A 6,356-nucleotide genomic window follows, 5' to 3' on the forward strand; every position below is an offset into this window, starting at 1 on the left:
CCATCCATCCATCACCCACCTATCCATCCACCCACCCATCCACCCTTCTACCATTCATCCACCCATCTATCCACCCACTCACCCATGCATCCATCCACGTGCCCGTCCCCCATCCACCTATCCACCCACCCATTCACCCATCCATCCATCACTCACCCATCTATTCACCCACTCATCCATCCATCCATCCATCCACCCACCCACCCAGCCACCCAGCCACCCATCCACCCTTCTACCCATTCATCCACCCACCCATCTATCCACCCACTCACCCATTCATCTATCCACCCGCCAATCCCCTCTAATTTACCCACTCATCCACCCACCCACCCATCCATCCACGAGTCTTTACATTTGTGTTGGATGCTGCATCAGGCACTGGGCACACAGTGATGTGACAGATTCGCAGCCTTGGGCTGACCAGAAAGTCAGTGAGTCAAGAAATTGCTGCAGATGAGGAAGTTGCAGCCCAGAGAGGTGGTGTGATGGGTCCAAGGTCACACAACTGACACAGCCAAGCTGAGATTTGAAGGCAGGACTGCCTATAACTGTGCTTCTTCTGTGCTGAACAAAGGGTGGCCCCGCCCCACTGCCTCCACATCCTGTCCCTCTGTCCTTCCCATCCCCTGGGGTGGCCCTGCCTCTGCCTGCCCAGCTTGCAGGCAGAACTTGGCCATCCCATCCCCTTTCCTCTGTCCCAGGACAGCAGGGACATTTGCCTGCAGCATCCTGGGGCACTCGAGGGCCAGCTGCCAGCTCTACCTCCGGGGCTCGGGGACGTGTCCCAGTCCTTGGAGCTGGGGTGGGCATGGGGGTGGCACGTGCTCCAGGCCTTGGGTTCTGGCCCCGCCCAGGCTCTTGGCAAAGCCCCTTGGTGCCAGCCCATCGGTGTGGGTTTCAGTAGGCCGGACCCCTTTGAAGTCGGGAGATCCTATCCCCCAGATCTAGGGCTGGCCCCAGGGAGACCCCGGAGGGGTGCGAGCGGCTCCTTTTCTCTCAGAAACAGGAACTGGCCCCTCTTTAGCTGGCCAAGCGCTCTGGTAACTCAAGAGCGGGTCAGGGTGGCTCTGGCTGGGGGTGTGGGGGACGCCAGTGCCTGAAAGGAGGGGTGCCCCCACCTGGGCTCCTGCCCCCACACCTCTGCCCCACCCCTGGCCGCTGCTCTCAACCCTCTTCCCCTCACCTCCTCTTTCAACCTGCTCAGTTTCAGCTACGGCCTCTCCACCCTCGAGAGCCAGGTTCTCCCCCGTCCACCCCCGGCCCCACCCTGGCCCTTCCTTCCCAGCCCCTCCTGGGGCCTCTGCTGGAGACGATCCCTTGGGTTGCCCCTCCCCTTTCCCTTCTTCCCGACCCCCACTTGCTCCTCGCCAACCAGCAGGGGCCTTTGGGGCCGGCTCCACCTGGGCTTGACTCTCAGATCCCGCACTCCTTGACTGTGGGATCCAGGCTCCGTCCCAGCCTCTCTGAGCCCGTTTTCCCACCTGTGAGATGGGGATGACCAGAGTCTTGACCTCACAGGGTGTGGTCAGAGGGTTAAACAGAACAACGCAAGCCACCTCATGGAGCACACAAACCAGCACACGGTGTCTAGCAGACGTTTGCTCAGAAGCATGGCATCCCTCTTCCAGGAAGCCCTCCTGGATTGTGTGCGGTGTGAACTCCTCCGGCGTGCCTCCACGATCCTGCAATTCTCAAAGGGCACCTGTCCTTCCACATCCTGGTGGCCATCCCTGGGGGACCAGGCCTGGGAGCCCTGCACACTCGGCTGCACTGCCCGACTGGAGTGCCACTGGCCAATCGGGCCTCCTGGCCTCAGTTTCCCCAACTGTAAATGGAGGTTGGATCTGATGGGTCCTTGGGCCTGTCTGTGACACCCTGATATCAATGCTCACAAAGTCCCACTTGCAGCCAGGCATCCCGAGCAACCCGCTCCTCCTCCTTGTGAACGGTCCCGGTCCTTTCAGCTGCAGCCATCCCTGGTGTGGGGTAGGCTTCATTCTCCTGGTTGTTTCTGCTGTCGTCAGGGCTGGCCCGTGCCTTCTCAAACAGCAGAGACTGGCTCTCCCTTTCTCCTCGGCCCCTCTGTGGGGACAGCGGAAAGCGTGGGGTTCCCGGCGAGGGGGAGCTGTGGGAGAGCTGCCCTTTCTTCCCTCGTCCCGGTGTGGGAGTGGAGCCTGGTGCACACGCCCTGTCTTCCCCACACATGGAAGCTGCGTGTGGCCCCTGCTTTCGGACATGGCACTGGGGAAGGACGGCATGCTGAGAGCTGAACGTGCAGTTGGGATCTGGACCCCACCTGCAGCCAGGGTCTGCTACTGGGTGCTGTGTGGCCTCAGGCTGGCCTCCACCCCTCTGTGCCTTCCTCCCTTTGGCAGAGAAGGGCACTGGGTGAGCCCCCAGGCCCCTGAGTCCTGTCTGGCTCGATCCTAGCTCCAAGGCCCTGGTCTGAGAGAGAAGTGTGGGCACACGGGGCCTTCTGGGTGACCTGAGCGGCTGCTCTGATGATGTGACCCTTCAGCCGAGGCCTGGCCTTGGGTGAGGGTCTCTCAGGCATGGCGTTGGGGGCATTCCTGGCTGTTGGAGGAAAGTTGAGGAGGGGTGGAGTGCTACCGAGGGGGCACACAGCGCTTCAAGGGGTGGGACCAGCATGGGCTTCAGGGGCAGGGAGTGGGAGGCTGCCGGGGGTGAGGCAGGCTGTCCACACCCAATCCCAGGGCCCCACCTGTCCCACCCTGGACACCAAACAAGGGCCAGGAAATATGTGCCATGGGGTGGGACTGGGCTGGGAAGAGCAGCTGGGCTTCCAGGCCAAATGGGGGAAACTGAGGCTCACAGAACCTGCCCAAGGTCACACCTCAAGTCTGGGGAGCAGCGCCAGGGTCAGGATGTTGGCCTCCCGGGCTGAGCTCTCCCGGTCTGTTTGGGAGGCACCGGCCCATTCTGGGACCAGCTCGGTCCACTCCGTCGGTTCCCTCCGGCCTCTGGCTGCCCACCAGGGCTGAGCCTGTCTGAGCTGTGTCACCCTGGGCACCGTCCCCTGCTGTCTGACCCCCCTTCCGTAGCTTGGCACGGCCCCTGCAGCCAGCTGGCCTCTCCCTGATGGGTGTGGAGCACAAAGCCAGACGCCATGTGTGCCAGCACCGCTGGGCAGGGGCCTCCGGTCCCAGGTCACCCGAGACAGCGAGGCTGGGAAAAGGGAGGAGTTCGGCTGTGTCCACAGCCTCTGTGCCCTGGCCTTCATCCTCAGCATCGTGTCTGCCCATCACACCCATCCGGCCCCATTCACAACTTGGGCATGCGGCCAGGCTCACCCCAAACCCTGGTGGAGCCGAGCAGCCCAGGAGAAACGCACGGGGGCCTCCCGTCTGCAGTCCTCGCCGTACGGGGCCGCAGCGCTGGTGCCTCCTGACATTTATTTCACAAACATTCTCCTTTCCTTTTGCTTCAAATGCTGCCGCTTTGCTTAAAAACTATCTGTTACCTGAGTGCTCAGATAAACCTTTGCAGGTAAAATTATATCTGAGATATGGCCCGGAGGGTACGTTTAAGAATACGGTGCAAATTATCAGCTGCATTTATCTTAATTACTTTGGGGGAAGGTGGAGGCCGGTGTTGGAGGGGCTGGGGAATGGTGTTCGTCCCGCCTTATCGGGGTGCCTATTTGAGATCCTTTAACAGGAGGGAGATAAGGGGGCACATGGGGAAAGAAAATGATGTCTTCGAAAATGATGTCTTCGAAAATGACAGGAAGGTGGCCGGGGGGTGGTCGGGACTTGCGCTTCAAGACAGAGCCCTGCCACCCACTGAAATTACTCAGAGCTGGCATACGGCAAGAGGCAGGCAAGAACGGCAGCCCCCCCCTCCTCTGCCCCTCTGTGCCACAAAGGCCAATATTCAGGGGATCATTACCCAGAAGGACACTAGGACCTCAACAGTGGCCAGGCCCCAACTCAGCTCCGCTCACTCTCCTAGACAACCCTCCAAGGCCTCGCCGAGATGGGCCTTCAGCTTTAGCTCCAATGCCACCTCCTCCAGGAAGCCCTCCCTGACCACAGAGCTGTTGCTGTTGGTCCCTGCCCTGTAGATGGTGTCCACTTGCTGCTGTACTGTCCCCTGTCCTCACTGCCAGCATCACACTGGTCGGGGCTGCAGGTGTTCTGCCCGCCCCTATCCTGGGCCTGGCAGGGAGTTGGTGCTCAGGAGCCCCGGTGGAGTCCAGCTGGCGCAGCTGTTATTCCTGGGGTCTCCGGGAGCTGCTTCTCGAACCTGGGGCTCTAGGTTAGGGTGAGGGAGCAATTTGAGCGGGCTGCAGGGTGGGGACAGGACTCCCCTGTGAGCACACACGTGGACACACTCATGCACACATATACAGGTGTGTGCAGTTATGCATGCTCATCCATGTACACGTGCATACATCCACACATGCACACGCACACGTGGGCTCACACACACTCCCCTGCCAGGCCGTGGGGGACTCTGGGGCCTCATTTCTATAGGAGACTCTGAGAGCTCCCCGGCATTCGAAGGTGGAGGCGCTGTCCAGCGGAGGTGGGTATGCAACCGTAGCATGCTGTCTGGAAATGACTTTGGAGACACAGCCTACCCTCTAAATGTCAATGCCGTACCGGAGCCCAGCAAACGCCAGCTGCCTCCATCAGCACATTTGTCTGAGGGTCCTGCTCCCCTGCCCAAAGGGTATAGGAAGAGGGACCATGTGGGGGGAGTGAGAACCGTTTGGGGGCTGCCCCACCAGGCATCTGGCTTGTGGGGACTGGATTGGGATTCACTGGCCCCAGGAACCTTCTAGCAGAGGTGAATAAAGCCAGGCAGGTGTCGAAGGCTGAGATGGCTCGTCCAGGGCGTGGAGGCGGCAGGTGGTGAGAACGGGCGACGGTGTCCACGGCCCCGGAACCCACTTTAAAAACCAAAGACGGAGGTGCCTTTCTCTCATCAGCCGGTCGAGCAGCCCTGCCTTGGGTTTCTAGAGTGAGGATCATTGAGGGTGACTCATTCAGTGTGCCCATTTCACGGATGGGAACAGTGGCTCAGAAAGGGTGCCGGCCTGCCCCAGGTCTCACAACGGCGGAGCCCGGGCTCTTTCGCCCCTGGCTTTGAGCTCCTGTGCAGCGATGCTCTGGGCAGGGTGGTTGGGGGCCTTGCTCTCGGCCTCCTGGGGAAGGCAGAGAAGACAAACAGCCCTCCACGTGCCAAGCAGCAGCTCTGGAAAAGGGCAGGCGGCGCTCAGGTCTGCCTTTCTCTCGGAGCTGTCAGCCCTCACCCTGTCACACCGAGAAGGAAGCCGAGTACCAGGGAGACTCCAGGGGACCCCAAGAGGATGCCCTCAGTGTGTGGGTGGCTGACCTTGACCTGACAGTCCCCAGGCCCTGGGGTAGAACCCGACCCCAGGACAGGCCCCTACTCAGGCTCTGGTCCCCCAAGAGGAGCCCTGGGGCCCCCTCCCGGGGAGCGAGCGTGCCACTTCCTGCAGGACCCTCCTGCAGGCTGGGTCCTGTGGAGGGAGCCCTGGAAGGGTGAAGGGTGCGTGGTCCTGCGGGGTTTTGATTTTGTGGGCAAGGTTGTTACCATCCCTCCCCTAAAACAACCAATTACCACGTGACTGCTTGTTGATGCTAGAAACCGTAGTTATTTTCCATTACTCTTTCCCAGTGAAGCCCTGTGTGCAATTTCTCATGGTAATAGTGGTGCCGTCCGAAGTGGCTTCTTGCAGTGGTCTTCTCTGGGGCCTACCCAGACCCTCTGGGTCAGAAGATTCTGGCTAGGTCCAGAGCTTGCCTTGGAGATCCTGCCGAAGTCACACACCACTAAGATTACGACGTGTGACAGTGTGAAGCTGGTCTGGGTGGGAGGTCGGACGGGAGGCCTGGGTGTCGTCTGTCTTCCAGCGTGGGGAAGCCCCAGCAGACCCATCTCACAGATGAGGACGCCCAGGCTGCCAGAGCGAAACTGAACTTCGAGCAGCCGCCTGGATTCCCCCGTGCCGTCAAGTGGCCTCCTGAGAAGGTCACGGCCTCTGGTTTTTGGGAACGGAGCCCATCCCACCTCGAGTGAGGTCTCTGCATGAGAAACCGGGACCGATGAGGCCCACATGGGGGTCACCTGGTCCTCCCACTGCCCCAGCCGACGTTTAATGAGCTGTCTCCTGAGTGACATGATTAATGAGCTTCTTCGAGGCCTGGTGGCTGCGTTAATTACTCTCCTGCTGCTGTGGGGTTCGGAATCATATCAGCCTCCTTTTTCAATTAAAAGTGATTATAATTTTGCCTCTTAAGTACAAGAGGATTAGTGAAGTGCCCAGGGTGGGAGCTGGGTGGGGATGGGGTGTCCGCGCTCTGGCT

Source organism: Hylobates moloch, unplaced genomic scaffold, assembly GCF_009828535.3.
Source record: "Hylobates moloch isolate HMO894 unplaced genomic scaffold, HMol_V3 SCAFFOLD_6, whole genome shotgun sequence".
Classification (NCBI taxonomy): domain Eukaryota; kingdom Metazoa; phylum Chordata; class Mammalia; order Primates; family Hylobatidae; genus Hylobates; species Hylobates moloch.